This window comes from Amblyomma americanum, chromosome 8, assembly GCF_052857255.1.
Source record: "Amblyomma americanum isolate KBUSLIRL-KWMA chromosome 8, ASM5285725v1, whole genome shotgun sequence".
Taxonomy (NCBI): Eukaryota; Metazoa; Arthropoda; class Arachnida; order Ixodida; family Ixodidae; genus Amblyomma; species Amblyomma americanum.
In genome coordinates, this window is record NC_135504.1 from 95,168,373 (window position 1) to 95,193,441 (window position 25,069).

Genomic DNA, 25,069 nt, shown 5'->3' on the forward strand with positions numbered 1-25,069 from the left:
GTGCAGAACGCGGTTTACATCCAACCGAATTCATTGATGACCTTCATCATGTAAGCCCTGCTGTCTGTTACGGTCTCCAAGGATGTGTTGCCGTATCGTTCTCGAAAACAGGTCTGTTATGATAAAAACAAAGAAAAAAGGCCAATTAAAAATATAGAAGTGAAACAAACAAGTGTGCTGATTGACATGGGCCCTTCTTCAGAGGGGAGACCCTGTTCTCCTCAATGATTTTGATCTATCTCTCCTAAACAGTGTATTCAATCGAAGAAACACCATGGCTCAGACACTACGTACTTGCCAACGAAAAAAGAAGGGCTTTGAGTTACTGTCAATTTTGTTTTCTTGAGACCATCAGTGTCATTTGCTAGTGCGGCTGCATTAGGAAAAGACACTGCCTTGCATAGTTGGATCGGCAAGAATTTCAAGGAGCGAGTGGTGGCAGTGGCTTTTCTGTTTAGCTCTTAGCGGTATTTAGTTTGGTTTTCTAACTTTAGGTGGGTAGTTTAATTCGTAATTTTGTAACACAACAAGAAATGATATTGTTGGAATGGGCTGAAAAATTGGACTTGCGCTATTCTGCTTATTTGAATGATTCTCAAAAAATCGACTAGATGAAACCGTCGATCGAAGTTTTGGAGGACATAAATGAGTAGGACTACTTAAATATTGCGTGCAATTAAGCGAACCGCCGTTAGACGATAGCGGAAGTTGCGCAAAATGCAAACCCTAGACTGCTTCTTAACATATGCCTAATCAATATCGCGGTAGTAAAGAACCGCATGGCATTTGGTTTATGCCACCGGCCGATCCAACCACTAAAAGCCACGGCGCAACCTCCAAACTGCTTTTCACTCTTGCCATTACCTCTTAGCAAAATTCATTGATGCCAACTATTTGTAAAACTTGCTGCTTTGCTAGTTCGTTACACATTTCTTTGAAAGAAATTAGCACTAAAGGACGACGAGCACAAGGCGAGAGAACGACGACACGACACATATGAGCGCTATTTGCATTTAGTAGCAAACATTTAGACATAGTAGTAGATTAAAAAACTGGTAGTATAAAAGGCACAAGCAAAAGTGCTCTAAAGTGTTTATTAGGATTTTACATCGATCACAAACGAACCTAGTAGAAATACAACATCGACAACAACCACAGGAAATCGAGGTAAGCGAAAAACTCTGAGGCAGGAGCGAATTAATAACTAGTTGCTGGCACTGCAAACATTGCAGACACTCACGAACACTGGCAGTGCAGATCCGAAATGCAAAACATGGTTTTGGTCTCTACTCCTGCTTTAGATCTACGTCTGTTTCCCAAGCTCCTCACATCAGCACAACTCAAGCCTAGTGTATGTTGACAACGTTGTGCTCTTCACCTCAATATTCGAAATCTATAACCGGCGTCTGGAAAAGGTGCTTCAAACAGTTAGCTTTCCTGCTTCACCTGAGAAATTATAAATGCACTTACAACGAAGCTGAAGCCATAACCCTTTGCGTCCTGGTGCCTGCTGTTGAGCACGACTTTTTAAACATTTCTTAGACGAGTATAGCGCTGTTTTCACAAAGTCTCACGAAATGATGTTTTTGCGAAGAATATGAAATTCATGATGGACAGAATGAAAGCTTTTAGAAACAAGAAAAAAATATTGACGTCGCAAAGTTCTACGCTGCGCCTAGGAACTGCTGTCTGGTGCTTTAACCCTTTTTTTTTCTCACACGATGGAACATTTTCTAAAGGTGACAACATGTGATTTTTTATTTCGGAAGCTGCTTTGGATGAAAACAAACACAATCGCACATGTATAATTTTTTAAAGAAAATGGATTAAATTTCTAGAGCGTGGAAGTCAGCACTTTGCGTGAATTCTTACTTATTTAGCCATTTATGCTATTTTTGTTAAACAGGAGGTTGGAAGTGTTCGCACACAAATCTTTAAATATTTTGCCACAGAATAACATAACGGGCACGTAATTAGTGCAAGGCATGTTGTAAATGAAGAGTTAGTTTAGCCAGATGCGAAGGAAACACATGCTGCCAGTAGTCTGCTGCCGCACAGACAAAAGCAGCCAGCTGATTTCACGGATAACGTTCTGGTTACTGGCGCTTCGTAAAAGGCTTCTCTCGGATCGCATAACCTTTGACCTCTGTGAGAAAGGCAGACCATACCTTTGAGTGTCAGGCACTGCAACCAAATTCAGTTAAAAATTCTCAACACCTTATGTACACGGCGCCATTCCTCACACACATCGACGAAAACACCTTCGTAGCTTGTGAGTCGAAGTAAGCTTCTCAATTTGCGAGCATACCTTCACCTAGCTACCGAAACATCCGTCAGCTACCAGCGGAGATAAACTCTGCGTCTTCAGGAAAGTAGCATAACCGTAACTTACGAAACCAAACGCTAGCACTTGCTTGGACCTCACTCGTTTCTCAGAATCTTGCATCAAAACACGCTCTCAACGGCAATGTGTCCGTGAATTCTGTCTGGGCAGTGTAATTCGCCAATCAAGAACGCGGAATTCACATAATATAACTGAAGGAAATTCTCAGTGGTGCAAACACGAGAGCAGTGATCTTTTTCACGTGCAAGCTGTCATCACTCTGGAGCAGGAACAAAATTCTGGCGAATACAACTTTTCTGGAAGCTGCACGAGGCTTCTGATCATCGCAGGGGCGAATCTGCCATAGAAACTCATGAACCTTGCATCTCAGAATCTTGCATCAAAACACGCTCTCAACGGCAATGTGTCCGTGAATTCTGTCTGGGCAGTGTAATTCGCCAATCAAGAACGCGGAATTCACATAATATAACTGAAGGAAATTCTCAGTGGTGCAAACACGAGAGCAGTGATCTTTTTCACGTGCAAGCTGTCATCACTCTGGAGCCGGAACAAAATTCTGGCGAATACCACTTTTCTGGAAGCTGCACGAGGCTTCTGATCATCGCAGGGGCGAATCTGCCATAGAAACTCATGAACCTTCCCACGACGGACCAAACTATGGACGTTACGGTGCAGACCGTATGCGTTGAAGATTCCAGTGCAATATTGCAGGCCTCAACTTGATGCGAACATCATATAAGAATATGACAATGCTTTTAGCGCCACTCGGCACGAGAAACAGAACCCTCTTATCTTCTGAAGGTAGCAGAACTACTGTCCCGACCCATTCAACCAATATGAAGGGACACCTTGTGGCCGTTCCCGACTTTTAACACGAGGTACGAGAAGGTTATTTTGATGCTAGCTACCTAAAACACTACGTCAAAACACGTCCTCTGGACGCAATTTCGTTAGCAGGCACATAATTCTTCGTAGACCATATAGCTCTATGTTATGAATTACCAGGGCTTTCAGTATCTACAGGGAGAGTGCATTCATGGCTGAACACCGTGCTACTCCATGAACGTCATACCGCCCCCGACAACTGGTTTGACAGAATGATTGAGCGAAACTTCTGCTAATGTGCTCTCATTTTACATCGACGTTGAGACCAGAGCATAACGTGACCTTTTTCCTTCACATTGAAAAAGAGAATGTGTACTTGTGCCCAGCTCTACATCCGTGAAGTCTGTACGATGCCGTTGTCCATGTTATGCATTTGAATAGGCTTTTTCAGCAGCACGCTGAAGAAGAGCTTGGCAGCTGGGCGACATACAGGTTAAAGACCAAAAACGCCAAGACACATATGACACTTTAGTCTGGTATAGACTCCGGTTTACTATTTAGAACGAAGGGCTTATGGACATATGGCGCTCAGTACAGAATTAGAGACGGTGTGATAGTCTGGTTTGGAAATTGCTGACGAGTGCCGAGCAAAATATTACTAAGACAATATCATGGAGCTCACTGAGCCGTACGGGTAGTTTGTGATCTCGAGTAAAAGATAGTTTCCGAAGATTCATCTGCCAGGAGTTGGTGTAAGTGGTCGTCATAAAATCCTATTGCGAGCGGCAGACTTGACCTTGCCGTTCTGTATGTGCAGCCCATCACTTCGTAGGCGACAGATTGTGAAGGTGGCTCTTTAACCACCTGGATGTTGTTTACTTTTGCAGGGACAAATGACAAGATGCATATTTCATCGTTCTAGCTCTAAGAGCAACTCAGTGCGCCCTTTATAGTAGTGAGGAATAGAACACTTTTTAGCTGACGCCTCAAAGCATTCTCCATCCGGAGACTGCAAATCTCTGTGTTGCCTTTAACATGCGACTGGCCTTTTCACCTGCGGAATTACAAGATGTTTTTGGGAAAAGTTCAAAAATTCAAAAGAGGAATTTTGGGGTAAAAATATGTCTTTTGTGACATAGCATTACCACTGTTGGCGGACACCGTAAAAGGCAGTGGGTTGTCTTGAGTAGCAAGCTGGTTAACTAATCTCTGATAATTTTTTTAAATATCACAAATAGACAACTGGTTGCAATCAAGATTGTAGCCAGTCGTTAGTAAAAGCCGTATCAGTTTTACAACTTCGAAATCCCGATTACGCTTGCCACTGCAGTTTGAAGAATTTGGCTGCATCGCGCAAAAATACATGGCTTTCGAAAGCATGCAGGCAAAGCAACCCTTCCAGCAAAGGTTGTGGTCGTGCTGTGTGTTGTCTTCGTCCACCGTCTTGTTTTCGCGCTCCATTTTTCATGAATCGATACCAACTCGGCCAACTTTCCCCCCTTGTAAACTCTTCCAGTGCACGTAACTACTCGAAAAATGATGGGAATATACAGCGCAAATAAAGACGTGGACACAAGGAAGACGTATGAAACTCACGAGCGCTGACTTGCAACAGTTTGTTTCGAAATTCGGACCAGTGTTTATAACTGAAAAACTAGGAAATTATCACACATGCGCAGTAGGTGACCCATTCTTATGTTGGCGCAAATATAACCGCTTCTTACAAGTAAGAGCAATAGATGGCTTGGCCAAGGAGGACCCATCCAACTGGTATATCATTTGAGCCTCTGTTATCTCTCGAGGGAGTTGGCAACAGTTTTTGGCGTTAACAGAGCAGTCTTGATAAGCAGACCGACCCACAAACTCTTAATCTGAATCGCTATCATTTTCATCTTTACTGTTTTTCTTACATTTCCTACAGTGTGCGTCCAGAAACCCTTCTCGCCGTTCAGACACATTATTGCAACGCTCTCAGAGGCGGTTGTTCAGACATCTACCGCTTTGTCCTTCATAGCTCTTCCCACATTTCAAAAGCCAAAATTTGTCGGGGCACAGCATCAAGAGTAATCTGGCTCCGAAATTCTAAAAACAGATATGGCTACTACTAAAACCGGCTACAAATATCTAATGGCAAATGGGCGCCCAACTCAACTAGATAAAAAGTTAACTATTCAAAAATAGGTAACAAGCTTACTACTTTGGACGTTTCACAAAGTTTTCTGGTGTCCGACAACACTGGTAATACTATGACGCTAAAGCCATAATTTTGCACCAAACAGCTTACGTTGAAAAATTTTTGGTAGTGTTGAAATTTATTTTTTGCAATGCAGATAGCTGACTAAGAATGGGTCGTAAGGAATGCGCTCCTGCAGGCCCATTCTTGAGGAGACAGTTCTTGTAGGTAGAGGACTTGAACATGTTGAGCAGGAACTTAGAGCAGCCATTTTTATTAGGAAAAAGGACCTGAAATTTGTGAGTGATGCTACTCTAAGACTGGCCTTCGGCTTTGGAGTCTTCAGAGGCTGGCGCGTAACGAAGAAGACGACGAGAAGCGCCGAACGCTCCGTCCCACGTGCGTGCTGTGGACAGACCGCTGCCTCTAGTCTGTGCCTGGACTGTACCGCTGGTTGTTCGCGACGCTCTGCTTTGCAAGACGTTCCTTATTACAAGTGGTGGAGGCGCCAACGATTCCCTCGCCCTGGAGCTTCGCACCCGCGCGCAGCCTACCGCCTCTGCAATGCCTGAGACCGTCTTCCAAGTCGCTTCACCGCTTCCGCCGGCTGTCTTCTGTTTCGGCGCCGTGCGGCAGCGTGACCCGACCAACCTTCAGCGGCACAGATGACACGGATGTGGAGGATTGGTTAGCCTCCTATGAACGCGTAAGCGCATACAATATGTGGGACGATAGCGTCAACCTCACCAACGTTATCTTTTATTTGAGCGACGTAGCCGGTCTCTGGTTTCGAAACCACGAGGCTGACATCTCAAGCTGGGGAGCTCTAAAAAGGAGTCTTACAGAAGTCTTTGGCCGTCCCGCAGTGCGAAAGCTTCGCGCCGAGCGGCGCTTGCGAAGACGGGCCCAGCAAACCAGTGAAAACTTCACCAGTTATATAGAAGATGTCGTCGACCCCTACAAGCGTGTCAACCCTTCTATGAGGGCGACAAGATCAGATATATTATTAAAGGCGTTGAGGATGATGCCTTCCAGATGCTTGTCGCCAAACATCTCCAGACTGTCTCGAGTGTCATTGGCTATTCGCAACGTTTCGATGAGCGGCGCCGACAGCGCCTTTCTAGCCGACGTGCAGGCTTTCAGGAGGCCACACTTTCCAGCTTGGCTCTCCCAGGGGACGGTGCTCTGGCCCGACAGTCACTCATCCAACGCATCCAGGAGTTTGTGCGTGAGGAAGTCGCACGCCTGCTATCTTTGTCTACCTGCCCGCCTATGCCTGCGCCGTCGCTCACTCCCAACCTACAGCGTGTTATCGAGGATCAGGTCGCTGAAGTCTTGCCACCTCCTCCTCAGCTACCCCTGATCATGCCTCCTTTGACGTGCGCCGAGGCCGTGGTGCGGTCGCGGCCCTCACCTGCTGCCCCGGTCTGCAGGCCAAAATCCCGGCAGTTAGAACCCCAGCGACCTGCGACCCCATCTTACCATCTGGTTGCCCGCCCCCGATCCCTGTCCTTCCACTTTACTCCGTGGCCAATCGCTTCATAGTGTTGCCTTTCTCGATCCCGCCACAGCATACACCCTCGTCGATAGCACGGCCGGCCTTCACATCAGCGCCATTACGCCTGTTCCCATCACCAATCAGTTTTCTGTTGACATTTTTCACCGTTCCGTCGACACCGCCCTGACGTCTAATCAACGAGACCAGCTTGTCGTCGTTCTGCACCGTTTTCAAGCATCGTTTGACAACCAGCAACCTTCCTTTGGCCGCACCACCACAGTTACTTACTGTATTGACACTGGCACCCATGCCCCTTTGCGCCAACGTCCGTACCGAGTGTCAGCCGCTGAGCGCGACATCATTGACGATAAGGTCACCGATATGCTCAAGCGCCACGTGATACAGCCATCGCACAGCCCGTGTGCATCGCCAGTGGTCCTGTTCAAGATAAAAGACGGTTTCATCCGGTTCCGCGTGGACTACCTTCGTCTGAACAAGATTACACGCAAGGACGTTTACCCTCTCCCCCCGTATCGACGATGCCCTCGACTGCCTGCAGGTCGATGAGTTCTTCACTGGACTTGCGCTCCGGTTACTGGCGGGTGCCGATGGTGGAGGCCGATCGCCCAAAAACTGCACTCGTCACACCTGACGGGCTCTATGAATTTAACTTCATGCCCTTCGACCTCTGCAATGCACCCGCCAATTCGAGCGTATGATGGACAACATGCTCCGAGGACTCAAATGGCACACATGCCTTTTTTACCTAGACAACGTTGTGATCTTTTCAAAGGACTTTTCGTCTCACCTCCAGCGCCCTGCGACTGTTCTCCGGTGCCTGGCCGGCGCTGGCCACCAACTCAATTTGAAAAAGTGCCGCTTCGGAGCTCGGCAGCTCACTATTTTTGCACATGTGTCGAAGGATGGCGTTCTCCCAGACCCGGCCAGGTTGCGAGGTGTGGCCCAATTTCCGAAGTCCACTTCTGTAAAAGACCTCCGCAGCTTCGTCGGCCTCTGCTCCTAATTCCGCCGCTTTGTCTGCAATTTCGCCACTATCACCGACCCCTGGCCGAGCTCCTTTCCAGCCACGACCTGTCGGCCTGGTCGACAGCCTGTGATTAAGCGTTTACGACACTCTGTCGCCTCCTAACCACTCCACCAATTCTGCGTCCCTTCGACCCCTCGTTCTCCGACGGAACTCCACAGTGAGGCCAGCGGCGTCGGCCTCGGTGCAGTACTCGGTCAGCGCATGCAAGGCTTTGATGAATACGTTTTCCCTTACGCTAGCCGGACACTCATAAAACTTAAAGCCAGCTATTCTGTCACCGAGGAGTGTTTAGCCATCCTTTGGGCGATCGTCAAATTTCGCCCCTACTTGTACGGGCATCCTTTTGACGTTGTCACCGATCACCACGCCCTCTACTGGTTGTCCTCTGTGAAAGATCCCTCTGGTCGACCGGCGCGCAGGGCTCTGCGACTCCACGAGTACAACATTCGCGTTATCTATCGTTCCGGCGGCAAACATGCCGATGCTGATGCCCTCTCACGTTCCCCTGTGCCATCTGAGGCAGTGCCTTGTATATCCTTCTTTGACGTTTGTGTCCGCTGATATGGCTTCCGAGCAACGCAAAACCTATGGATCACTTGCCTCTTAGATCTCTTATCTGGCCAATCGTCTCGACCTCCTTCCCGTGCTCTCCGTCGCCATTTACACCATTTCTCCATCCTAGACGAGCTTCTTTACCGCCGCAACTACCTCCCGGATGGTCGCAATTGGCTTCTCGTCGTTCCAACACATCTGCGTTCCTTCATTTGCTCTTCCTACCACGATGATCCCCACTGTGCCCATGCCGGATTCTTGAAGACCTTCACCCGTCTACGACAGCGGTACTACTGGCGTGGGATGGCCCGTTATGTCCGCCAGTTCGTTCTGTCCTGCACAGCATGCTAGCGACGAAAACATGCGCCTCGCCGACCCGCCGCTCCTATGCATACGTTGCATTGCCCAGCGCAGCCCTTCGAGCGTGTTGACATCGACCTCTACGGCCGTCTTCCCAGCACACCAACCGGGAACCGCTGGGTCATCGTTGCCATCGACCACCTTACACGCTACGCTGAAACGTCGCCTTTACCATCCGCTAAAGCCCACGACATTGCATCCTTCATTCTCCATCGCATCATTCTTCCCCATGGTGCGCCCAAAGAGCGGCTCAGTAATAGAGGGCCGGCCTTCCTCTTAGAAGTTGTAGAAGCTCTCCTTCAGGAATGCAACACCGCTCACCGCACCAGCTCCGCCTACCATCCCCAGACAAGTGGCACAGTTGAGCGTTTTAACCGCACCCTCGGCGACATTCTGGCCATGTATGTTGCTTCCGACCTTTGTAACTGGGACCAGGTTCTCCCTTTTGTCACATACACTTGTAACTGCGCTGCTCAAGCCACCACCGGATTCTCTCCGTACTTTCTCCTGTACGGTCGTGTGCCTTCTTGCACATTGGACACCATTCTACCTTACCACCCTGATGCTTCCGAACTGACAACTCTTTCTCAAGCTGCAACTTATGCCGAATAATGCCGAAAGCTTGTCCGGTCCTTCACTTTTCACGCCCAGCAGCAGCAGAAAAGCACCCGTGACCCCCTGCACCTCTTCCCGCTTACCTTTCTGACTGTTTGGTCTGGCTCTGGGTACCCTCCTCAGGTTCCAGCATTTCCTCCAAACTTGTTAGCAAGTACCAGGGAACCTACCGTATTCTTCAGCTGACATCCCCCGTCAATTACCTCATCGTACACCTTACGCCATCCCCTGATCATCGTCGCCGAGGCCGCGCCATTGTCCACACGATCCGCCTCAAAGATACTACGACCTCACCGTCGTCACATCGACCTAGGCTACCAGGATGGCGCGCTTTCGCCCGGAGGGAATTGTAAGACGGACCTTCGGATTTGGAATCTTCAGAGGCTTGCGCCTAACGAAGAAGACGAGGAGAAGCGCCGAACGCTCCATCCCTCGTGCGGGCTCTGGACTGACCACAGCCTCTGGTCTGTGCCTCGACTGTACCGCTGGTTGTTCGCGACGCTGTGCTTTGCAAGACGTTCCTTATCACGTCTTTCTGTATAAGTAATAAATAAGCTTTTTAGAAAGATTTACATGAGTAAGCAACAAATGTATTGGTGTTGGTTTTTTTCTGCTTTGGTCTTTTTGCCTTCATTGCATGAAACTAATTTCAAGGGGTGAACGACGTGTCATGCAGTTTTTATATGTAAAGTGTTCGCTGAAACAGCCGACGTATACAATCACTATTTATTACAGCCTGCGGTGATTCGTGCACCTGCGGTGATACGTGCTTATTCGGTTGAATACAAATAGTCTTCCCACCGAAAGGAGGCCTGTACATGACATTTTATCGCGAGAAAGGTCGTTTTGACCTAGAATCATGGTTTCAAATTCCACGTTTGGGCTTTGAAACTATGAGCGCACCTGTTAAGTTTAGGCCCCATGCCACCAGGTTGTGTACCGCTTGCGCACGAGCCAGAAGCTTTCCCCTTCCTGCCTTTGAGGCGCTAAACTTTGATATTTCATGATTGGTGCGAAGACTTCAAAAAATTGCTTTTCAATTTTTAGTGCCCGCAGGTAAGCTGCTTCCATCTAAGGTTATAAAAACTATTATCGAGAAGACTCAATGGCTTCAAAGAACTCGATACGTTAAAGAACCACTGGATGCGTGATGACTGCCTACCAGCACGTAATGATTTGTTACTGAATTCGTTCCTTCGATCTCCAGCCTCACTAATGTCCCCTTTCGTGGCATTGGAGGCTATGTGCAGAAAGCGGCTTGAAAGCTACATCTATGTAAACAATTTTTCATGAAACCATAGATCTGTTCCCGATCCGCACCTTCATACTCTGGCGTCCATATTTTAGCCTCAAGATCGACGGCTATAAAAAACATTGGAAGATTTAGAACTACATCGAAGCTGATGGAAATTTTTTGTCTTCGACTTCCGTAAAGCACTAATTGTAGAGGATGATACAAATCTACGGAAACAGCAAAACCCTTTACAGAACACTCACCAATAGGCCGAGCGTTCCTTTTCCAGGGACATAGGGAATCTCGTCCACTATGTACGCATCAGCACTCTGTCGGAGAAAATGAGCAATACAAAAAAGAGTGTTTATACTGCTGTACTGCTGTACGGATCAGTACCAATCTGTAACGTTACCGAGATACAGCGGCGCTGCTGTCACCGTTGTTGCCTAACAGCCGGGGTCACGCCCTATAGGAATGCATGAAATTAATATCTTTTAATGAGTTTCCTCAATTAGCAAGGAACCGTTCATGTAGTGCCTTAGTTAAAAAGCCAATTGCATTCTTGAAAAGAACGTACAAGCATGGGACATCGTTTCAAAGTTGACGTGAATTTAAAATCCACAAAATGTGCTTGCAGGCTTTCTAAACTATTTCTCCTCACACAATGCACCTATTAAAGCCGCCATTTCTTCACCGTTGGCAAAACGCTTAAGAAGAACAACCAAAACTGCGCAAAGCCATTGGAATTAGATGTTTTTTTGTTGATAATGTTACTGTAAATGTGCACTTTGTTGGCAGTCATAGCCAAAATAGTTTTGCTTTTCTGAAGCAGAACATTCTTCTAACACATTGCTAATCTTGCGAGCAAATTTCAGACTTCCATTCAAGGTCAGTGAAAGCTAGTAAAGGATAGTATTGTGCTGCATTATGTCCGGTCAGCCGGTTACAGGTTATGCGCCCACCTGATCAAAGATAGCTTCTCTGAAGAATTGGCTAGGCCGGAAAAGGCTCTATCCTGATGCCCTTATAACCAGAACGCGTGAAACGGCAATGAAATTGGTGAAAGGGTGCGCAACACAGCAACAGATACCCGGTGATCCTAAAAAGGTTGCTGTTGTACCGAAAGTCCATAGGTTTTCATTTTGGTTAAAGATGATAGGGAGCAAATACGGCGTGCAGGTTGTTTTTTTTTCGACACCCAATAAGTAGAGTGGCATTTGTTCACAACAGACAAGGCGATCTGACATCAGCCTGCGTGGTAGAAGTAGTGCATGTCACGTCAAGCATCGTTCAAAGTTCATTTCGTGCAGGGTTGGAGTTGTTTAGAGGTTTCCGTTTTCTTGCGGTGCTCTGTATATTGGTCACACCTTACGATGCATTATTAAAAGGCTTCAGGAACACTCCAGCTACTGCGATAATAACTTGTCAACGTTCCGCAGCGGTGGCCTAGTGGTTCTAGCATCCACCTGGCATGCGGGAGGTTCGCGGTTCGATCCCCAGTGCCGACGGGCGTACACCGGTGATACAATGGGTGCAAGCTTTCCCCTGCCTGGTGCTCGGCTGCGTTAGGGTGAAAAGCTTGGGAAATGGGTCTGTGACTCCACCTTGCGCAATGAAAAACTAACTTGTGTCATGGCGCTCTTTGGCCAAGGCTGCCCTTGCGTCATAAAAATTCATCATCTTCAGCGTCATTAGCTCGTCAAAGTCACTCATTGTCCTCGCCCTGCACCATCGTTCGTGTGGTTGCACCCCGGTTTTTTCTGCTACAGTCATTCTATTTAGGCATCAGGACCAATTAGCGAGAGAAGCAGTGGAAGAGTATTGCATGCGTAATTCTGGAGACACAAAATGAACTTGATATCCTCAAGGGTGCCTATCTCAAATGATGGCATGAATAAGGGTTATCTTCCTCTGGCCAGAGGGCTTCATTTGTTCTTGGACACAGGCGCACATAGTTCGCGGCTTGTATGCCGGTTCCGTTGGCTTACTGTAGAATTCTTGATATATATATTTTTCCTTCCCATTTGCCTGGCGTCCTTTTTACCGTGTTTACTGCGCAGTTGTTAATTATGCGTCCCTGTAAGTTTTTATTACGCCTATTGAAGCCTTCCGGCATTAAAAAATTCCAAAAATGCCCCCGTCGCTCTGTTAGGCACTTTGCTGGTGCTGGCCAGGCTCGTCGCTTGAATATTATATTTTAAATAGACTAAGCTTCACGTTTTGGGCATGACATGACCACGCGCGGTTGCATTCTGGTTAGAACGCTTGCAGAATCTCAGTAAGCGCTGTGGAAGACTTTTTTGCCAGTTAAGATCAGTTATAAGTCAAAAGGATATGTCTGCTTCTTTCGTGGTTCCCATCTGTCTTTCTCGATGCTATTGTAAATTGATTTCATGGCTTGGGCCAGATTTAAGGGAACATTTGTGAAGTTTTAGCAGTCTTTTGATATCACTTAGCCGCATTAACAATACTTAGGCCTCAGTTGCCCGACATTTTTTAGTTGCGGTTTGTGGGCTTGCTTTTTTCAATTATGTTAGGGAAGCCTCTTTACGTAAGAAATGTGAAGATCCTCTGCATATATTAGCAAGCTACTGCAGCCTGTTTCCACAGTAGCGCGAGCGCTGCCGAAATAATAGGATTTTCGCCACAGCAAAGAATGAATAAAGTAGGAAGAACAAGGAGTGAATACAAGCTCAGGAAATCTCTACCAGCGCATGTACTCTGCACGGCTGTAACAACATGACGAGTGGCGCTGACCGCACAAAAGCAGCGCGGGGATTTCGAAGGTTCTGTAGATCCCATTGATCTTAAATGGCCGTCTGAAGTAGTCGGCGCGAGTGATGGAAGCATTTAGTTGATAAGATTTTGCAGCGCGGACTAAAAGTATGCCGTGAAAATCAACAAGTTTGCACAGAGTCTTTTCGAGTCCTATTTTTTATATTTGGAGGATTTAAATATCCTCACATAAAATAGTCATTTGGCTACTGGCAGCCGACAGATGGCGCTAGTTGCAGATGCCCAGAAAAGCTCGGGATGAATAACTTGGCACTCGTATGAAGTGTTTGAAAACTGGTCATTTTTTCTTTGCTACTGAGATATCTTGGAAGGAAGGTCACAAAATTATTCTCCAATATTACTGCCAACTCCATTCCAGGGATGCAAATAGGAAGGTAGCGGCATGAGGTGAAAGTTCTGTTTCATATTTTAATTTTGAAAGGTATACAAAAAATGGGTTTTCAGAGCTGTAAAAGCACCATTGACGAAATAAAAGCTGCCGCTTTGACATGCGTGACCACGTCAGAGAAGCGGACGCGGTGTTTGGCCGTTTTTTTCAGTCTTACTAGTCAACACATGCTATCCTAGACGTATCTAAATACAGGCATGTCTTCGAGACAAGTATAATGTTCATCAATATGACAAGACAACTTCTGCTAAAGATAAGGCTTCCACTGATTAAGAGAAAATGTCACTTCACGAGCTGCTAGACACGGATTTTCAATTTACAAATCCGGTTTCCCCGACCGCAGGGAGCACAACAGTCTATAGCTTTAGTAGCTAAGGAGATTCTGCTATTTTTTTTCGTTACTGTTCACTGAATGCGTAAAAGATTTACTGAAATAAAAATACATCAAAATGGAAGAAAAAGGTGAGTGTCTCTGCATCGTGTACTAGTATCTTGTGCACAGTAGCTGCGGCATACGGAAATAAGAGAAAGAGGGCGAGATTTGACCAACACTGTTCCCACTCCGCGTTATCGATCAATTCGCTTTCGCCCTACCATGTACTAGCCGCCCCGGTTAGCGCAGTTGGAGGAGCGACTGCTCCGGTGAAGCGATGGTCTCGGGTGCGAACCCCTGGCCAGGACGAATTTCTCTTAGTGAAGATTCTCTGGAACTTGTATTGTTTTACTTTGTAGCTGTATGGCTGCGTTTGGGTAAACACCAATGGGTAATTAATTCCTTATTACACATTTGTGTAGTAACCATGTTTATCGGCTAAATATGGTACTCCTTCACAACCGGCATGTCGCACAGCGTGAAAAATGGTTGTTCCCTGAACACTAAAGGCAAAGAATATGTTCGATGAAAGTTAACCTAAAGTTTTGCATCATAGAAATGGTCAAAATCTGAATAACATTTGTAACCTAGCTGACGATGTTCTGGCGGTAAGGCCGTTAGCAGCGAAATAATTGGCTGCTTAGAGTGGCTCTGAAAGTGCCTCTCAGTATTATTTTGGTGTATACGGGATGTTAAAGACGCCACTTCGCAACTATCCTCCTGCAGGAATTTTTTTAGTGTGTTTTGAAAAAAAGTGAGTTATTCGCAGTCAAAATTTCAATTTAACTTTCGTCGGGCCTTTCCATTTTCTCTCATTACTTTTTCGTGGGGTGAAAGTTCAGCGCCCTGCCACCGTCTCCCCGCACTCGGCTCCTCAGCTGGTGGCCGAAGCGTGGGGCAATTCACCGCGGTTAAATCTTCCTGATCAGTCGAAGGGGTGCGGCTGATTGGCCGCGGTCATGGTAGCGGTGTAACGTGTGAAATAATCTATCCCATAGCAATCTCTTAACCACATTCGCCGACACATAAAACGAAGGAGTGTGCGAGTAGGAAAATGTAGCCGGAAAGGGCTCGCCAACTTGTGGGTTTCCTGCTGCGTGCAGAAGTGTATTATTTCGCAGAGGTGTTCACTGACACCACAGTGTAGTGAAGGAGCGAGTTTATCTGCTTTGCTCAGAAGGTGTTTCAGAGCTATTTTATTTCGTTCACTTGCGAGCCTTGCATGGGGACACTTCGCCCCTCATGTGAGTAGAAATGAAGAGACTTCCATATCCGAAACATTCAAGTGAGGAGGAATAAAAAGTTTGACCGTTATGTGCCAAAATGTTATATTTAGAACATCTACGCCTTATTCCTATAGAAATTTCTGATCTGCGAGTTTTCTTTTTTACAGCATAGAGATTATAGCTGAGCACTAGGATGGATAATGCGCAAAAGTTCGTAAAACCGTCCTGGATCGAAGAAAATGGTGCAAAATGCATCAGCGTGTTCTGCCTATCTGGAGGGACGGAATATGTTGTCATTACTGCTGCCTGCATATGACCTAGGTTGGTACAATTTCTTTTGGCCTTGTATGACTGAATGCTCAGTGCAGGTGGCTGCAATGTACGGGTACTTAGGTTTGCAGTCGTTATTCGAACGGTCGACGTTTTGCAAGTTTTTCTGTCGTCTATACTTTCACTCAAAAGTTTTCACTCTTGGGAACTCGTTGTTCTAGACCGTACCGCATATTTCTCGCCTGTTCGTTATTCGCATGGAACCTGGAGTAAGGAAGTGCGGATAAGCGCTATACAGTTTTTTCTCATTGTAATATTTCACGACTAAGGACCCCTGAATTCTACCACTCAACTGTATACTTCAGCCTGGCCGCATATACTCATTTATTATTCCAACGTAGCGGTGTCATATATAGCCAGGAGCGTCTCCCCCTACCACAAAGCGCACGCTCCTTTCTGTTTCATAGAAACACGAACTATCTCGATGTCGTTTCAAGAGCAGCTGCGAGCCATAAAATCTATGTTGCTTTCGCCTGCAGAACCTGTCACATCGCAGGTTTCGTCGATTTCATTCAAAATGGTTTTTTTTTATTGTAAATAGTTATTTTTTGTACTTCATTATTTTACACACCATACTCTTATAGAAACATATTATGAATTTTAATAGGATGGCGGCCACACTCCTCATCGAGCCTATAGACACCTAGAAACTGTCTTTAAAGCGCTTAGATTATGGTGGCACTAATTTTGTATGTCAGAAGTCTTATGAGCGCAATGTGCTGACAGTGCTGAAAGTATAGCGCTGGGAGATCTGCTGAAGTTCTCGACATTGCCGGTTTGAGCAGAGCCGTGCAGATTTGTAGCCATTTATAGCAAAATTAAAAATGAAATTTCTTCATTCCAAGGTGTCGTTTCGAAAATGTCTAGAGTGCACGGGTTGTGCAGTAAAAACATACCTTGTTAGTTAAAGCTCTCTGGAGGCAGTCCAAATACTGAAAGATAAGAAGCACAAGTTAATATAGAAACCGCATCTTATTAAACCGCAGTTTTTCATTTCATTTGTGTAGTATATATATGAACTGCATCTAACTATATCACTTCCTCTTCGTAACCGCTCAACTGAAGGTGGAGCCTTGATGGGCGCCAGAAAAATAATGGAAAATTTCGACTGGCGTACTGCAACCAGAAGAGCACAATATAAGGGGCATAAAATCAACGCCCCCTAAAAGATTGGGTAGCAGGGCTTGTTGCTAGATAATTCTAAGCAAACTTAAGAAACAAGAACTAAAAGAACATAGAAAATGTAGTCAAGGGAAGCTTTAACTTCAACATCATTGATTTGTTTTGTGTACCAGCGTACCCCAATCCCCCTCCCCCGCACCCCCCACCCATAAACAAATTACGGATTGACCCACCGCGGTGGCTCATTGGTTAGGGCGCTCGGGTGCTGATCCGGAGTTTCCGGGTGCTACCCCGGCCGCGGCAGCAGCGTTTCCGTGAGGCGAAACGCTAAGGCGCCCGTGTGCTGTGCAATGTGAGTGCACATTAAAGATCCCCAGGTGGTTCAAACTATCCCGAGCCCTCCACTACGGCACCTCCTCCTTTCTTCTTTCACTCCCTTCGTTATTCCTTCCTTATGGCGCGGTTCAGATGTCCATTGAGATTTTTGAGGCAATTACTGCACCATCTTTCTTAAAAAAAGTTACCTCGAATGAGTGTAACCAATTAAATTCTGCTGGGAGTTGTGCGCCTTGGCACCAGTATTTTAATGCAGGAATGCGTTTAACTGCTACATTTTCAACTCCCATTGTCTTTCATATGCCGATCATAGTAGCTTCCTTTCCCCGCCGACACCTAGTGACCCAGCTTCGAACATCGGTGCATTGCGCCGCCACACCCAATTACCTTTCCGTCGCTCTTCATCGACCGTTCACACACCTCCTCAGCCCTCGGAACGCCGCCCGGAAAAGTGACTTGTGCAGTTTACGGAGATAATTTCGCACCGCCACCACATCCTACAAGTCCTCCTCTGGCCCCGTGGAATGTGTTGTTTGTAGACGTTAAAGGAGCCCTTATGGGATCGTTAATTGATACCGGCGCCGCCCTTTCCGTCGTCGGCTCTGACCTATGTTTACATTTGAAGAAAGTCTGTACACCCTACTCCGGTCCGCGTTTGCTTGCTGCTAATGAGGCTCCGATACTCCCTACTGGACAGCGTAAAGCAACGATCACTATCAAAGACATCCGCCATCACGTCGAACTTGTTGTGCTCTCTTCCTGTGCTCATCAACTTATTCGCCGCTGGAATTTTCTTACAACAGTGTGAACTGTTAAACGTGCGGCCAACCATCCCTCGAGGTTGCGGAACCGTCGTCTGTGACCTATCTGTATGGACGCATTGCCCCTTGATTACAGCCGCTGACCATGTCATCAATACTGGCGGCGCCGATGTCGTTACAATTGTCTTCGACCACATTGCCGATGGGGACGCCATGGTAGTTCCGTGTCCGAGCTGTCTGCTCCGAGGAGGTTTTACTGTATCCTTGCTTGTTTGTGTTTGCCATGGGTCTTCTCTACTGGCCACTTCAAACACTACGCTTGAGCCTATTCTTCTTCGCCAAGAACCTACTGTCGCTTCTATCACAAATTCTCAGCCCATGATGCTTCTCTCTCTTTCCAAACCCACGCAACCAGCTTTCTCATCTGCCTCGTTTGGTGAGACACCGCTACCATCAACCCTGACCTCACCTCAGACCAGGCACAAGCCTTGGCTGCAGTCTTGAAGAAGCACGGATCTTGCTTTGACAGACGTACATTCTTCAGTTTTAAGCCAAAACGTGTTACCCACATATCGCATCATCACTGAGGGCTCCGGGATCGTTCGTTGCCGCCCGTATCGACGGTCTGGTTCCGAATGCTAGATTATGCAGGCCAATGTCACTGACAGGCTCAATCGTCACATCATACGTCCATCTTCCAATCCGTGGTACTTACCAGTCATGCTACTGGAGAAGAAGGATGCTTCGGTACGTTTTTGCGTCAGTTATTGTGATCTGCACAAGATAACTCGCAAGGATGTATATTAAATTCCTTGCATTGACGATGCACTTGACTGCTTACAAGGAGCCGAATTTTTCTCCGGCCTACACCAGAGACACGGTTAGTGGAAAATTCGTATGCATCATTTACAAAGAACAGACAGCTGTTACACCAAAGATGGATTGTACGAATTCAACGTTATGTTCGCAGTTACATTGTTCTGGCATGCTACTTTCGTCGGGTCAGCCGCAACTTCACGTCTATCGCGTCGCCTCTGCACACGCTTCTTACTGTTGGAACAAACTACGTTTGGTCTGCCGAATGCGAGGCGACATTTGCGGTAATTAAACAAGCCTTGCCATCCGATCATGTCCTCTTCCATTTTGAAGAATTTGCTTCAACAGTTCTGCACACCGACGGCAAGGGCACGGTATTGGCTTTTGCAGCAACAAGTTTCATCCGTCGGAGAGGTAGAAGAGGTCGTGTCCATACCCATCGCGCAGTCCCTTTTTCCCTTGGTGATGAGGTTCTGCTCTGGACACCCGCGGGCACTCCAAGGTTATGTGAAAAATTTATGAGGTGCTATATTGGTCCCAATACAGTGCCTGAACAAACGTCCCTCGTTAACTGTCGCGTCGCACCCGCTTCTGCGTTGCGGATCGTCACTGTCGTGCATCGAGATCGTGCACTTGTCGCCGCGCCTCACGCCCTTTGCACGTCATCCCTCTAACTCGCCACCAGGATGCTCGCTTTCCGCGGTATGAGGAAGTAATGAACATTACTCGGACCCAACGACCTTACATTGAAGCTTTATTTGCCACACTAGTCCTTTCGAGAGCCGCAAACTGCTTGCGACAGCTCGGCAACTGGCGAGAGGTGCAGCAGTTCAACAGGAGAACTGGGAGGTTTAATTCACTATCGCCCAGCTCTGTGCAAAATTTAATAATGTGTTCTATTTGCACCACTCACTGGAGACATTCCACCCTTGTATGATCGTGGCTGCGGATTAGACCCCCACAAGTTTCGGGGGGGGGGGGGGGGGGGCTTCTTACTAGCATGGACTATCCGTAATATTGTGCTCGCAATCCGGCCTCGCATCATGACACCATGGCTGGACCACCTTCCCGCCTCAGAAAACAGCGCACCAATACTCCCACCTACGCCGGGGTTGTCAATGACTGGAACATAACCAACACCCTAGTAAGTCACTGTTTTTCCACCATCGCCGAGGCACGAGATAGGGTGCTACTCAGAGGCCTTACGCACGAATCTTCCGACGGACGCCATAGCGGACAGCGCAAGCAGTCTGCCAGCGTCAAACCTACATTATAACAATCGAATGAGGTCCAAAACTCTGAAAAGCTCCCACTCCGCTCCTGGAGCATCCACTTCAGCACAACAGTAACCACCCCACAATATGGACAAACATGCCAATCTCTCAGCTACGCCAAAATATCTTGTCAGCAATCAATTCCAGCGAACCTATGGAAGCGCCATTGAATTCGGCACCGTCACCAGCCAATTTGATCGCCAGTGGCCACCAATCTGGAATGCTCCGTTCCACCAAAGTCCCGGCCAAAAAAAATCTATGCGAACCCAAGGAAGCGCCAATAGATTCCGCCCTGACGACCTCTATTTCGACTGCCATTTCATTAATGACTCCCACAAAAACTCCGGTTAAACCGACGGAAAGACGTCAACAAACGCCTGTCATTGGTGACAAGCGTGCGAAAAGCCCTGCTACTCTGAAACCAAGGCATGACCTCAGGCGACGCTGCGGCTCCGCCCAGCAGGTGAAACAGGTTTGACGGGCTGATGGACGAACTAACCAGCCTACCCCTCCGCCTCCTCCCCTCAGCTGATGCTGTACACTATCGGAATTTCTAAATGTTAAGAAAAATAATGTACAAACCAATCAGGCACGAGCGTCACGTAAAGTCCCTCAAGATACACCTCGAAACAGGTGCGGTTCCCAAAGGTCTTTTGTGTCTTTAACTCCGTCAATAAATAATTTCCCGAAAGCCCATAGCCTAGCTTGGACTCAAGAACTGCTAAACGCATTCATAAATCTGTTCACAATAACTATAAACAACTTCGAAGAGGCGTTGGCATCAGTCGGTTTTGAGCAGAGACGGGCTCGCCACAACGTGATACTTTCAACAATAGAGACGGACGAGCTTGAGGTTTTCCAGCCCAGGAAAATAGCACAAATCTGGGCTAAAAATGCTAAAAGTTCTCGTGAGATAACATCCAGCTTGATGAAAAAATAGGGTACGCCGGGGCATCACATTCACGAAAGGATATAATGCAGCCTGACTACACTCTAAAGCCTGCAAGAAGTATTCACTCATTAAGAGGTACAGACCTTCAGGTGAATATTATTAACCTCTCAGACGCTCGTCTCAAGAAGGAAAAATCAGCCTTGTCATGTGGACTGAAAGTCTGTCCATATACAGTCCGATATAATTAATACAAATTGCTGAGAATTTCGACTTTTCTCGCAATCTGAGACTCCGGGAATACTTGTACGAGAAGCCGAACCAAAACATTAACTCATTCCCTCCTTTCCAGGAACAATAGACACCAAGATCTGGCAGGGAGAAGCCTATGGGTATGTATATAAAAGCAATACAGCGAGACATCATTGAAGCTTTCGAGGCACATAAACCCGCACTGTTAACAGCTGCACCCGGGGGGGGGGGGGGGGGGGTCGCACAGTGATGCATATGCGCGCAATGGTGTTTACCGTTTCGTTGTTCTTTTCTTGCTGATTTCTTTTTCTTTTTTCTTGTTTATGCAACTTTTTTTTCCTCGTGTTCGAACGTCTTGCTTCCGCCGAATTAAGCTTCCCTCAATAATAATACTTGGCGGCGTTTTTTCCTTGCGCTAACCTACGCTTTCACTTTTTCCCCTTCTTTTTTTCAATTTTTTCGTCTGTTCATTTGACCACCCTTCTTTTCTCTCTGTCGACGGGAGGAGTCTGGTCGCTCGCTCTTTGTCTCTTTCGTGATCTGTTTGTTTGCTCAAAGGAGAGCAAAGGAGATGGTTGTTTTTCTGCTGCTTTATAAGTAATCTTTTTTAAGCGATAAATTAATTTAAGTATTAGTATCCCTCTGATTAGCGCTACACATAAAAAAAAATTTAACACATTCCCCTATGCACCTTGGTATCGGTGAGTGTTGGCTCCCTTCATATGTTTGTCAAAAACGAGTCCCTCATTTCCTTAACCTTGTTTGCTAATTGCTTAACGAGGGTCTCGGTTCTGGCAGTCTTGATGAGATAGGTAGCATAAGAGGGCTTTCGCACAGTGTCCGCCCTCACCGTTAGATGACGATCCACGTCACATTTGCGGTATAACAGGACGTGCTACGTCCGCCGCTATGGACGAGGGTGGCGCTGGTGAACACTCTCAATGTTCGCTTACACACAATAAATATAAATACCCACGAGAGCAGCAGATTGGACAGTCGTCGCCATAGCTCAGTTGGTAAGAGCACCGGACGCGATATTCGGAGGCCGTGTGTTCGGATCCCATTGGCGGCATGGTTGTTTTTTCTGCTGCTTTTTAAGTAATCTTCTTTAAGCGATAGATTAATTTAAGTATTATTATCCCACTGGTTAGCGCTACACATAAAAAAAATTAAAACATTCCTCTATTCACCTTGGTTTCGGTGACTGTTGGCTCCCTTCACATGTTTGTCAAAAACGAGTCCCTCATTTACTTAACTTTGTATGCTATTAGCTTTTTGAGGGTCTCGGTTCTCAGTCTTGATGCCATAGGTAGCATTAGAGGGCTCGCACAGTTTCCGCCCTCGCCGTTAGATGATGTCCCACGTCACACTCGAGGTAATATAGGACGTGCTACGTCCGCCGCTATGGACGAGGATGGCGTTGGTGAACACTCTCAAGGTTCGCTTACACCCAATAAACATAAATAGCCACGAGAGCCGCAGATTGGACAGCCGTCACCGTAGCACAGTTGATAGAGCACCGGACGCGATATTCGGAGGCCGTGGGTTCGGATCACTAAGCGGCATGGGTGCTTTATCTGCTGCTTTATAATTAGTTTTCTTTAAGCGATAGATTAATCGAAGTATTGTTATCCCACTGGTTAGCGCTACATATAAAAAAATAAAACAACCCCCTATTCACCTTGGTTTCGTTGACTCTTGGTTCCCTTCATAAGTTTATCAAAACGAGCCCCTCATTTCCTTAACTTTGTATGCTATTAGCTTTACGAGGGTCTCGGTTCTGGCAGTCTTGATGCCATAGGTAGCATAAGAGGGCTCTCGCACAGTTTCCGCCCTCGCCGTTAGATGACGTTCTACGTCACACTCGCGGTTATACAGGACGTGTACGTCCGCCGCTACGGACGAGGGTGGCGCTGGTGAACACTCTCAAGGTTCGCTTACACCCAATAAACATAAATACCCACGAGAGCAGCAGATCGGATAGCCGTCGCCGTAGCTCAGTTGGTAGAGCACCGGACGCGATATTCGGAGGTCGCGGGTTCGGATCCCACCGGCGGCATGGTTGTTTTTCCTGCTCCTTTATAAGTAATCTTTTTTGAGCTATTGATTAATTAAATAATATTATCCCACTGGTTAGCGCTACACATAGAAATAAATTAAGCATTCCCCTATGCACCTTGGTTTCGGTGACTGTTGGCTACCTTCATAAGTTTATCAAACGAGCCCCTCATTTCCTTAACTTTGTATATATATATATATATATATACATATATATATATATATATATATATATATATATATATATATATATATATATATTGTGGGATTTTGAGTAAGGGAGATGAATGTGTACTCCCCACTTAATAGCGGCTGACAGTTCAAAACCGCCGGACCGTGATCGCCTACGCTACCGAGCGCATGCCGACCACAAAGCGGGCCTTGCTTTGAAGGAACAAAGAACGACAGACTGGCTGACATAAACTGTCACTTATTGCGACAACAACAATAACGGCAGCTAGCAACAAAATGTGCTAAGGAATTGAGATCGTCGGAGTCACCAGGAAATTTGTTACGAGCAAATGTTCGCCAAGTTAGGGCAAGGGATACTCCGAAGCCGGACGGGACGAGAGGCGGGAGCAAGTTTCCCCGCCGCTTCTCGCCCCGCTGGCGAAGAGCGAATCCGCGCGCGACTCGTTCGCTCGCGCCGACGATCCCAGCTAAAGAGAGAGCGCTCTACTGCCGGCTCTGCAATCACGCCGTCCGTGTCGCCCTCCCTAGTTAGTTAAGGTACCTAACCAGGGAAAGTCGCGTAGCTCGCCCCTCCTGCGCCGAATTCGTGGGAGGGTGCACCGCGCGAAAGTAAACCACAAGGGGATGTTGCGGGGCTGAGTCAGGCCAGCTTCGCTGGCAACTGCACGAGAGCACTAGGCTATTTTTTCAACATGGTATTACTACAGTAGGTTATGTATGTAGAGAAAGGAACTATATACAGATTAATTAAAAACCACTCAGCGGCTGACTGCACTAGCTTCACGAAAATCAACACAACTATAAGCGGCAAAGGAAAATACCGCATTAGCAGCAGAAACCACTCCGGTAGAAAGTCGCTTTCTTCACAAACGACCCTGGGTTGGAGCATCATTCGAAAGCAATGGCTCCTGGGTGAAAAAAAAGCGGTTCAGCCTGGCGGTACATTATGAGCGTTTTCCCCACGCTATGAAGTCCACGAAAAAAACATGTCATAAAAATCGTAGTCAGGTTAAGGTTAAAACCCGTTTCTTTAGCGTCATTTGCAGCATATCTAAAAACAAAATAGCATACCTGCAGTTAGTAAAACTGTGTTTAATGGGCTCAGGAACCCGCAGGAGTTTGATGTCAAGTTCCTTCGGTTCCGCGCCAACCACACCGCAGCGACGCTTCTTGTCGAACAATCCGCCACATGAGACGACCTTTTCTTTAGGCTGTACCGATTTGCAGGAACGCCATTCAGACATGAGACATCTGGAATTCTCCGATGGAAGTAATCTCCTATAGATACACAACAGTTCCCAAGGCATTCTTGAAGTCCTGAGCATGGTGTAGGCGTTCAGGGAGGACGGCAGGCACGAAAACGTGGTCAATAACGAGCTTACCTGTTGGAATACACGGGAGCACGTTATCATAATGATTACTGCCGGCGTTATCTTGAGCAGCTCCTCGGCCATAGACCGATTGAACCTTCGTTGCGGAGGACTTCTAGGAGCGCTACCGAAAGGTACGCCGTCTTTGTCTTTCACCTCATGTAACACAGCCGACCACAACTCGTGTTAAACTGCAATGCAATCTCGCACTGTGCAAAGCAGATCTTTGTTTTCATG

General features: G+C 46.9%; 1 long non-coding RNA gene across 1 annotated transcript; it reads right to left on the reverse strand.

Moving 5' to 3' along the window:
- LOC144102624 (uncharacterized) lies at positions 1 to 24,916 on the reverse strand. The gene is made up of 4 exons (XR_013308224.1): positions 24,845 to 24,916; positions 16,659 to 16,694; positions 10,913 to 10,978; positions 1 to 113 (listed from the first exon to the last, which is right to left on the reverse strand). It is a non-coding gene; the product is annotated as an uncharacterized LOC144102624 (long non-coding RNA).
- Between the last annotated feature and the right edge of the window lie 153 nt (positions 24,917 to 25,069).